At 41.2% G+C, this 9,791-nt stretch overlaps 1 long non-coding RNA gene across 6 annotated transcripts; it reads right to left on the reverse strand.

The window, feature by feature from the left end:
• Window positions 1-1,613: 1,613 nt before the first annotated feature.
• Window positions 1,614-7,982, reverse strand: LOC123061211 (uncharacterized). 6 transcript variants are annotated; one of them, XR_006428766.1, is made up of 5 exons: window positions 7,073-7,982; window positions 5,287-5,381; window positions 3,286-4,572; window positions 2,370-3,195; window positions 1,614-1,805 (listed from the first exon to the last, which is right to left on the reverse strand). It is a non-coding gene; the product is annotated as an uncharacterized lncRNA (long non-coding RNA). The 6 variants fall into 6 exon arrangements; XR_006428767.1 differs by having other exon boundaries at window positions 2,370-2,448; window positions 2,552-4,572; XR_006428765.1 differs by having other exon boundaries at window positions 2,370-4,572; window positions 7,073-7,423; window positions 7,516-7,981.
• Window positions 7,983-9,791: the final 1,809 nt, after the last annotated feature.

Here is a 9,791-nt window from a genome sequence, read left to right on the forward strand (position 1 = left end):
TATGTATCTTTTCCCTTATGTATTACATGGGTTGTGTGAAGATTACCTCACTTGCGACATTGCTTTCAATGTGGTTATGCCTCTAAGTCGTGCTTCGACACGTGGGAGATATAGCCGCATCGAGGGCGTTATACACCGCGTCGCCATCGCGCAGATGCAGGGACTGGGAGAGGCGCTTGACCTGCCCGGACGACGGCCACCGCGTCCCCGTCGAGCAGAGGCAGTGGCAGGGAGAGGCGGTGACGTTGCTTGACCCGGATGAGTTCCGGAACTCGACGGGCTCTAAGCTCTGATCGATCAAGCGCGTATATGCATCCACGCTGGGGAAAATGCCAGGGCGATCGATCGCGGCATTGGGCCTTTTACCACTAAAGTTGATAATGGATGAATGAATAATGTCGTGTTGCAATGATTTACACTCAACCCTTTATTGTCCTTATTAGGTAGAGAATCTCTTGTTAAATTGAGAGATTTGAAAGGCATATGTGTTGGTGGCATTGAATAGAAATGTACAAACATCTGAAACGCCCATGTATTGGTGACATTGAGTCGGAATAAATTGGATCATGGTTTTCGATCTTGTTTTCCATATAACCCGGCTCGTTTCCACAAGGTCAAAGCTGCATTTCATGAACGGTCTGAAGATAAACTCCAGACGCCAACCGTGTCGCCATCATCTTCATAGAAGGAAAAAAGCAAGAATATATAGGAGTTTCCATCGTCTGCAAAGTTGTACTGATGATTTTCATCTCGTGGAACTGATCATCTTCTCTAGTTCAAAAAAAACTATGAATATGGAAAACCCATCGTGTTGTTTTTCCATCTAAAAAATATAGTATTTGTACTGATATATATGCATGTTTGTACTGATGTATTTTTCACGGAGTAATTTTGAATACAGTGTGACCAGTCGTGTTGCTTTTTTCATTTCGGAAAAAGAGTACTCGAACTGATCTCCCTATGAGCTTGTGCTGAGCGCGTTTTCACACTCGTCCTTTACTTTGTTTTTTGGGTAAGGTTTTTCTCGTTACTTTTCAATGGTTTACAGTATCATCGCTCCTGACCTTGCATGGTTTATATCGTTGAACTGAATGCTATTCTTTTCAAGAAGAGAATGTTTTGCATGTTTTCTTTTAACTCAACATTTTTTCGCAATGATGTTATGCTATTCTTTTCAAAAAGAGAATGATTTGCATGTTTTCTTTTAACTCAACATTTTTTCACAATGATGTTCTGGACTTCTCTCATTTTACGACTTGTACATTCACCATTTGAATTTCTGTGGGGTTTCTTTTTTGTTAGAACTTTTACAATTTGAATTTCTATGTGTGTTTCTTTTTTAATTCAAACTGACCATTTCTCATTTCTTTTTATTCTGAACTGATCACTGTTTTTAACTCGTCCTGATCAATATTTTTAATGCAAACCTTTTTGTCCTTTCATATGACAGAAATTATTCATCTCCCATGACCTCTTAAAATTCAAGACTCAGGCACAAACATCCTCATCTTAGCAGGACAAGCTAATTCATTCGCATGCAGAGCAACAATAACAATACTCCAAACATACCAAGGGACGTCACACTGAAAAAACAATGCAACCAACGGGTTCTCTCCAGTGGCAAAATTGACTATTTTTGAACTTGCACGACATCTAAACAAGAACTACATGATACACAATTTTCCATCATGCACCTCCTATCCTGAGCATAAATGAAATGAGAGAAGGGTATCCTGAACATCTAAACAAGAACTTGCAATTTTTTCCATCATATGCACCCAGAGATTCTGCCTTCTCCCCTGGCCCTGAAACAAGAGCACCATCAGTTTAGTTTTAAACAAATTGAAAGTTCGAACATGAGGCATGTAGTTTTTCAAATGATGAAAGTCACAGAACTGAGCTATTTTTGTTTTACTTCAAATAATTCAACATGAAAAAGACAAATACAGATAAATATTTTTTTGTGCGAAATTCTGAAGCAGATGTCAGTTCGACCTTTTTAAATACTTTTTTGCACAAGGAGATGATGTTATTGAACTGGCTAGGTACATTCAGCTTTACCTAGTATGTTATTGCCCTGGAACTGCAATTTGTATCTTTTACTGCTCATCTTTAACATTAAGAAAGTACTAATCAGTACTAGTATTTGTGTAAGTCATACTGATCAGTACTGCTGCTTGTCGTACTGATGAGCACTAAATTTTTCATCTAGTGGACTGCTCTTGGTTTTCAAGTTGGACTTGAGTACTTTTAAATGGACTTTTTACAGAGCTCTGATCAAAATCTAGATTCCAAGAAAAAATGGCCTTCATGGATGGCAGTATGTGAACTGAAGAGTAGGAGAGGAGGAGCACGAAGGTGTTTCTCACCAATCATGTTCCTGATGGCGTGGTGGATGGAGGCATGAACTGATGCTGGTCATTTTGTTGAACCTCCACCAAAGAACCCCTATTAAGTCGTATAGAAGAGAAACCAGAGATAAGGTTAGTGACATGGAGCTGGTGCAGTACGGCGACCTCGCCGTAGATGCAACACCCCAACACACGAGCACCTCACATATGTAAGGGAACGGTGCTGGACGTCGTGGTGGTTCTGGACCAGCTCGAGGGCATGCCTGGCACCATTGAGGCAGGCCGTGGGGGCTGGCTGGGGGAGGTCATGGTGGTGGTGACACACGCCAGAGTGAGGAACGGTGACCCACACAAGAATTTGTAGCAGCTGAGGTGGCATACGTGCACGGGAGGAGGAAAGCAACCACGTGTGGGGGCGGCGAGCAGTTGTGATGGTGCGCTTTCCCTCTTGGTTATTTATCAATTACATAGCTCCAAAAGAAAGGTAACTGATACAACTACTAGCAATGTGCTAAAAGAACATTAGTATCTATTAGTTGGGAATCATGTGTATTTGCCTCTCTGTATTCGAAATTGCTTCAATTGATGGCTCATTGGATAACATGCATGGTCCTTATAATTATGAAGTTAGCAGCAGTTCTACATTAGAATTCCGAGAGAAATTTCTACAAAATTCATTAACCAAAGTGACAGTATGGTGCTCATTCTCAAGCACAATGACAAGTACTTGTTTGTGCTATATGAAGGAGATGGAAACACAAAGGAAATCAGACTCACCATTGGGAAGTAGATGAACTGAAAAGCATAGAAAATATGAACTTGTGCATCTTGTTTTAACTTCATCCTACGAAAAAGGAACAAATATGGGACATGAGTTTTTGTCAAGATGAACTTACCAGGGTTTGGTGTTCGAATTTTTAAATGTTTGTGCTACCGGAAATAGAGAATAGCAGCATGCCTCGACCAGATCGGCGACTTCCTCACGGGCGGCCTCTCGTACACCGCGAGGGCAACACATACACACACGAACTGACCAGAATACACAACACGACCGGGTAGATAAACAAATTGATAAGAATACATGTCTTCTCGATTATGAACTGATAAGAATACACAACATGGACAACTAGCCATGAACTTCTTGAACTCCCCTGTAGGTTTTTAATGGTTTTTTGGTGTTCACGTTCTTTACGAAGTCCCTGACTTCTCGACTATGAACTTACTACATAGAAGGATCCTCACATACATGTATAACTTGACAGGAGCTGACAGAAAATGTTGCAGCAAAATGGCATTTTTATTGAACATAATAATACAACCATATCTTGTAATACATCCATCATGATGGAATTAAATGCACAGTGAAATGGCAGCATTACACATACTCGAGAACTAACAGATTATTCTTCAGTTACTCTGATCAACTTCAGTTTTCTTCAGAAATTGGATGAGAAATAGCATCGGCTATGCTATCAATTTTTTGCATCTCTAGCACACTTGTTGGGAGTATTGTTCATCACATGATGAACCTCTTTTTTTCTGTTTTTCTTGACTGTCATAGAATAAAATATTGAACTATCTTGTATAAGTATAGTTTTCATTTTTTTAAATAATTGTTCAATGAACCTCCCCGCCACGTGAGTTTGAACTTATGAATTTATTAGAAATGAACTTGTGTGAGACTTTTTCTTTGCATAGTGTACTACCATTTTTTTGTTTAGTTTGTCATACATAGTGAACTGTCATATAATTTTGGGCGAAGTTTTTTATACCTTTTTATGTTTGAAAAATGAACTTTTTTCCTACGCTATTGTTGTTTTTGCAAGGTCGTCTTACGTTCCATATGTACTTGAACTGATTGAAGTTTGAAGATTTGAACTTATGTTTTCTTAAGTATCGACTATGCAAAATATATAAATCCATTTTTCATAAGTATAGACAACGTCAAAGGGAAGAGAGGAAGGGCAGGAGTCAGGGGAGCAAAAGGAAGATCTATAGAAAAATCAAAAGAGAAATTTTGATAAGAACATTACAAGTTTGAAACCATTCAAGAATTAAGTTCCTATGGCTAGTAGCTATGCAGGATTTAAGTGAACTCTCAGTAAAAGTATTTTCGTATTCCACATGTAGTAATACCTGGACTTGCTGTCACATGTGTTCTTTATAGTAAATCGAGGCAAATGAGATGGTAATCCTTCTCTTCATTTTCTTTTTCTCTATCCTGCATCAGTTCAGAAATCCAATACAGGTTTCAGTTCAAAAGAGAATTCCATCCATGCCTTGACTGACTAGCAGTAATTAAATAATCAAAATAAGTTTTTGCTAACCAGTTTATGTCCTCTCAATCAGTCCAAATAATCTAGCATCTAGTATCGATTAATCAGTTCGACAAATGAGGTTGTTAACGAGCCCATTAACGATAAAAATGAAATCAGCTAATAACTTACTGGCCGAATCAAATTTTAGTGCTTTCAAGCAGCAGCAATAGTCGGACTGATGGAGACATCCATGGGTGATATATAGTTGAACTTGCATGATGTGCAAATAAGAGCATGACTTCTGTACTTACTACACGAGCATGACTTCTGTACTTACTAGACAATACTACGCCAACAAGTATCATGCTATGTGAACTTTTGTGATGGATGACCTTTTAGTTTTTATTATCAGTACTTGTTGAAAATAAATATCTAAACCACCAGACTTGGGTGTGGGAACCAAAATTCAGAAGAGCGGCATCTCAACAGGGATTACACTAGCATTGACATTCTGACAATAGTGAGGGCTCAAATGCCAAGTAATGTACAGTAACTGAAAAGGCATCATTTTTCTGACATTCGGTTCTGAAACTATGTGGACCTAAGTAACTATTGGCAGTCAAGAAATGTACAAGTTGCATATATTTCTGCCTAGTAAATTATGCTACCAAGCTTACAAGTCAAAACAATTTCTTGAACATGCAGCACAAATTGCAGGTTGCTCCCATCTCTGTTCTCCAAAACAATTAGAGGGGCGGATGAAAAAGGAAACCTGTAACAAATAATTTTCATTTCCGTAAGCAGAAACAATCAGGCAAAATCACTGACTTTCAACAAGAAATGTGTAATAGGTGTTTTTTTTCAAACACCTGCACACCAAAATTACTGCAGTTTCAACATGTACACTGAAACATGCACGTTTTAGACATAGAAGTGCCATTGGAGGTTTCAGAAGTTTCATCTAGAGTAGCACATGTAGTTCTGCAACTAGAAAAATTATTTATATAGGAAAAGAAATTTATTCCGACAAACTGGATGAGCTAGGAACACAATATTTGTCTTTCAGGCAGAAGTACAAACACCCACAGGCAAAAATGCTATTAACTTTTCGCTCCCCTGCATTAATATTTGTACACAAAGACTTGTAGTCCCGTCAGGAGCATTCGTACTCTTTGAATCTTTTTTTGTTCTCTGTGTTTTTTCATGTGGAACTCCGCCTATGTCTTCTAGGCATAGCCGGTCCCAAGCCGGGTAAAGGAGGAGGGTTGTGATAGGCTTGGCGAGCCAACGTAAAAACTAGCCAGTCCCATAGGTATGAAACCCATTTGAGCGAGAATAGTACTAGGATGGGTGACCTCCTAGGAAGTCCTCGTGAAAGGGTTTCATATCTAAGGGTTGTGATAGGCTTGGCGAGCCAACGTAAAAACTAGCCAGTCTTTTGGGTATGAAACCCATTTGGGCGAGAGTAGTACTAGGATGGGTGACCTCCTGGGAAGTCCTCGTGAAAGGGTTTCATATCTAGCCTACCCCAACTTGTTTGGGATAAAAGGTTTCGTAAGTAAGTGTGTTTTTTCATGTGGTTTCTTATATGAACCTTTTCAAAATCTAAATTCGTCGTGATGATATCTGCGAACCTTCTGAGACAGTGATGTTGAACTTGCGCTCGATTGCATATGTATTTGAAGGAATTTTTACTAAACACCACAATCATCTACTTGTATTGATCATTTACTGCTATGAACAGTTGGAAGGAAAACAAACCAATCGAGTGGCATGAGTTATGGTGGCCCATTACGCATAAAATTTGAACTTCTTTTTCTACCAAGAGGGTTGGGTCGTGTTTTTTGTTTTGAACTAGCAGTGGTCTTGGTTTTGATTTTATCTTGTAGCAGTACATTATTTCAGTCAGCTCGATCTTCATCAGTACTAGAATGACTAGACAAGAAGTTTAGATTTGTAGCAGCACTGCACCAAACTTACAGATTTTTTCTTCAACTTTTTTAGGTTATTACATCAGTACTAGTATGATTGGAAAAATATTTCAGATTTGTAGCAGCACACACATGAAACTTATAGAATTTTATGGAAATGGACGAGTTCTGAATTTTCGAACTCTTCCAATGGTTGCACATGAACTGAGCAATATAGCGACTAACGGTACATCATTTTGATCTGAAAAGCTACTTGACTGAAAATTGACATACATATCCAAAAGTTCAAAACTACAAGACCCGCCCTATGTTTTTCTGCTACTACACTATCAAAACTTTTATTCAAAACGTCTCTGAAATTTAAACCTCAATCTTCCTTCAACTGTAATTTTCATTTTGCCCAACAAACTAGATGCACAGGAGCTAACTAGATGCACAGGAGCTAACTAGATGCACAGTAACTATAAAAGCAGGGCAATCTTTCTCATGTGCGCTGCTTGGTGTCCAGCATGGCAAAACACTAGTAGCATACCTGGAGTTCCCACCGCGGCCCGAAGCAGAGATCCATTTTGGTGTGCTCGCGACAAGAAGCCGCCAACTAGTATCCTCAAGCTTGGAGGTGACCAGCCAGCGTGGCTGCTAGCCAAGAGCTGCGTGTGTGGTCGCACGAAAATGGGTCACTCCCAGGGGCAAACGACAGAGATTGAAGGTTCAGCTAGGGCGCTCAGGGCGGTTCAAGGAGTTGGAGAAAGGCGGTTCAGCTGGCTAGGGAGGGGAACATGGGTCGGAAGCAAGCAAGCGGATCCTAGAGGCGGAGGGCCTCAGCGGCGAGGGGAAGAAGCGGAACCTTGTGGCGGCGCGTTGGGTGCTGGAATTCCACAACCTCCACCAATGGAAGCATCAGTCCAAATATTCAAGAGTGAGCAGGCCGGAGGCGAAGGTGCAGCAGCTGAAAATGTGTGAACAAGAGCTTACCACTGTCGCCCACCAGCTCCATCGGAGAACCAGAGGTAGGGAAGGCGGGTGAGAACCTCGTGGCGCGACAGAAGTAGTAGGGAGGACGGCTAGCGATGCGTGGTTCCAGGGGTGGACGCAGTACACGGATCCGGTGGTTGGGGGGCGGCGGGCGGATCCAGGGGTCGGGCGGCGGCGCTTGGAACCGGAGTTGGGCGGCGGCGCGTGGTTGGGGCCGGCCGTGGGTGCCGGCGCGCGGGCACGGGAGGAAGGAGGGGGTGCGCCGGCAGGGGTGGAAGGAGGCGGCGCGCCCGCGGGGGAGGAAGGAGGAGACACGCCAGCGGGGAGGGAGGAGGCGGCGCGCCGGCGGGAGGGAGGAGGCGGCGCGCTAGCGGGGAGGGAGGAGGCGGCGCATGCGCGGCGGCGTGCATAGGCGGCGGCGGTGTTCTATTTCTTGTTTGTTTTCAGGCTCAAAGGTTATTCGACGTGTAATCGCCCCCTTATAGAGCCGGGAGTAACAGAATAATATTCTGTTATATATATATTCCAAAATTAGAATAATTATTTGGATCACAACAGCCCTATATAAAGCCCGAAGACAGGTTCCCGAACTTCCCTGGACTGCCGGCCCAGCCCGACAGAATCCCACCTGGACCCCGATCCCGGCAGAATCCCACCTGGACCCCGATCTCAATCGAGCCGCCCCTCCCCAACCCCCTCCTCGCCGCTCCTCCCCTCGATCTCCGCGTGAATTTGGTCAGCATCCAATGTAGATAAAGGAAATCATAATTTTCTATTGGCAATTTTCCCCAAGGTTTGAGGCTTCCCATCCCTTCAAGCTAATTTCTGTTTGAGCCTGCAGCAAAGTATGTGTGCCCCAAGGTTTGAGGTGTGGCTTGTGTTGTTACCGAACGGCAATGGAGATTTCAAACTTTCTATGTAAATTCGTATGAGTAGATTTCTTTTTATTTAACATCTCTAAAACAATTATCTAGAAGAATTCGTTTGTATGTTTTCAGATTTTCAGAGAAGAAACACGTGTACATGTTTATCAGATTTTTTGGGAGAAAAGCCTACAGAGTACACAATGATTTGGGATTTTGCATGTTTCCATGGTCATGCAAGAATTTAGTTATTGAGCAACTACGCGTCTCAGCCACCCGGTTGCTTATTTCATTCATCACGCGGCCAGTGTGGCTAAGGCGAATGCAGGTAAACCAAAAATCTATATTGAACATGCGGTACCTCCATGGTAAAAGAAAGCTAGCCAGCGGGGCATCAGACGAGCCTGCTCAGCTAGCTTTAGATTTTGTTCTGCATCAAGATTACAGTTTTATAATGCTAGGTTAACCAATTCCAACGCAAGTGGCATGTATTTCTAGATTTCTCTGTCCATTGTAAGGAGTACAAACTGTAAAAATTCCCACATTATCTCAAACATCTTGGTGTATGTCTATTTGTATAGCTCTGAGGTTGATCTGATTTCCCTATAGGCTCAAAAAATAAAGTACTGTCATATGTCCTAAATCATCTTTATATCACTTTGTAAGAGCAGCTGACAGGGGTGCATGCCTTGCTTGAATACGCACAAAATCATGTTAATATAATTTATTGCCCTGAGTGAAATATTTGAACTATTTCTTACTATGTACAAGCTTATTATATATTACTTTGAAGAAAATAGAAACTTCTATAATTATCATCTTTTATGTGGGGGGTGCTCCATTATTAAATCTACAAGTTCGCAGTAGATAATATATCATTGTGTTGTTTGAAGACTGACTTGCTCTTTTGATTGGCAAAATGTTGATACTGACTAGAGGGCAGAAATTGAGTTGATCGCTACTTCTTTGCTTAATTAATTAGTCTTATTCTTGGTGAATTTTTATTGTCATTCTACACAAATTATGCAGGGGTAAGAGTACCAATTGTTTTATGGCCATGCTGAGTGCGTATTTCTGCAGTACTAAATATTGTTTATTACCCCAAATTGCTTTGTCAGAGGTATACTTTATTCTCTGATACTCTGTTATGTGGGCCAAGCCGCAACATATCTTGAAAATTCTAGCTCGACATATCTTTGTGTGACTCATGTCCACATGTGCTAAGTTGTTTTGAGTATAATCTTAAACAGGTGGAAGCAGAATTATTGTGTATGTTGTCTAGGTACATAACATATACACTTCAAAGCACCCTTTGTTTATTTGAAGAGTTTTGTAGCTTCTTTTCTATCTTTCAAAATTGCAGCTTTTCTTAGTTAGTGTCACTGAATTACATAAAAGTAATTAACTTGTGCA

This window comes from Triticum aestivum, chromosome 3A (genome assembly GCF_018294505.1).
Source record: "Triticum aestivum cultivar Chinese Spring chromosome 3A, IWGSC CS RefSeq v2.1, whole genome shotgun sequence".
In the NCBI taxonomy this organism is placed as follows: Eukaryota; Viridiplantae; Streptophyta; class Magnoliopsida; order Poales; family Poaceae; genus Triticum; species Triticum aestivum.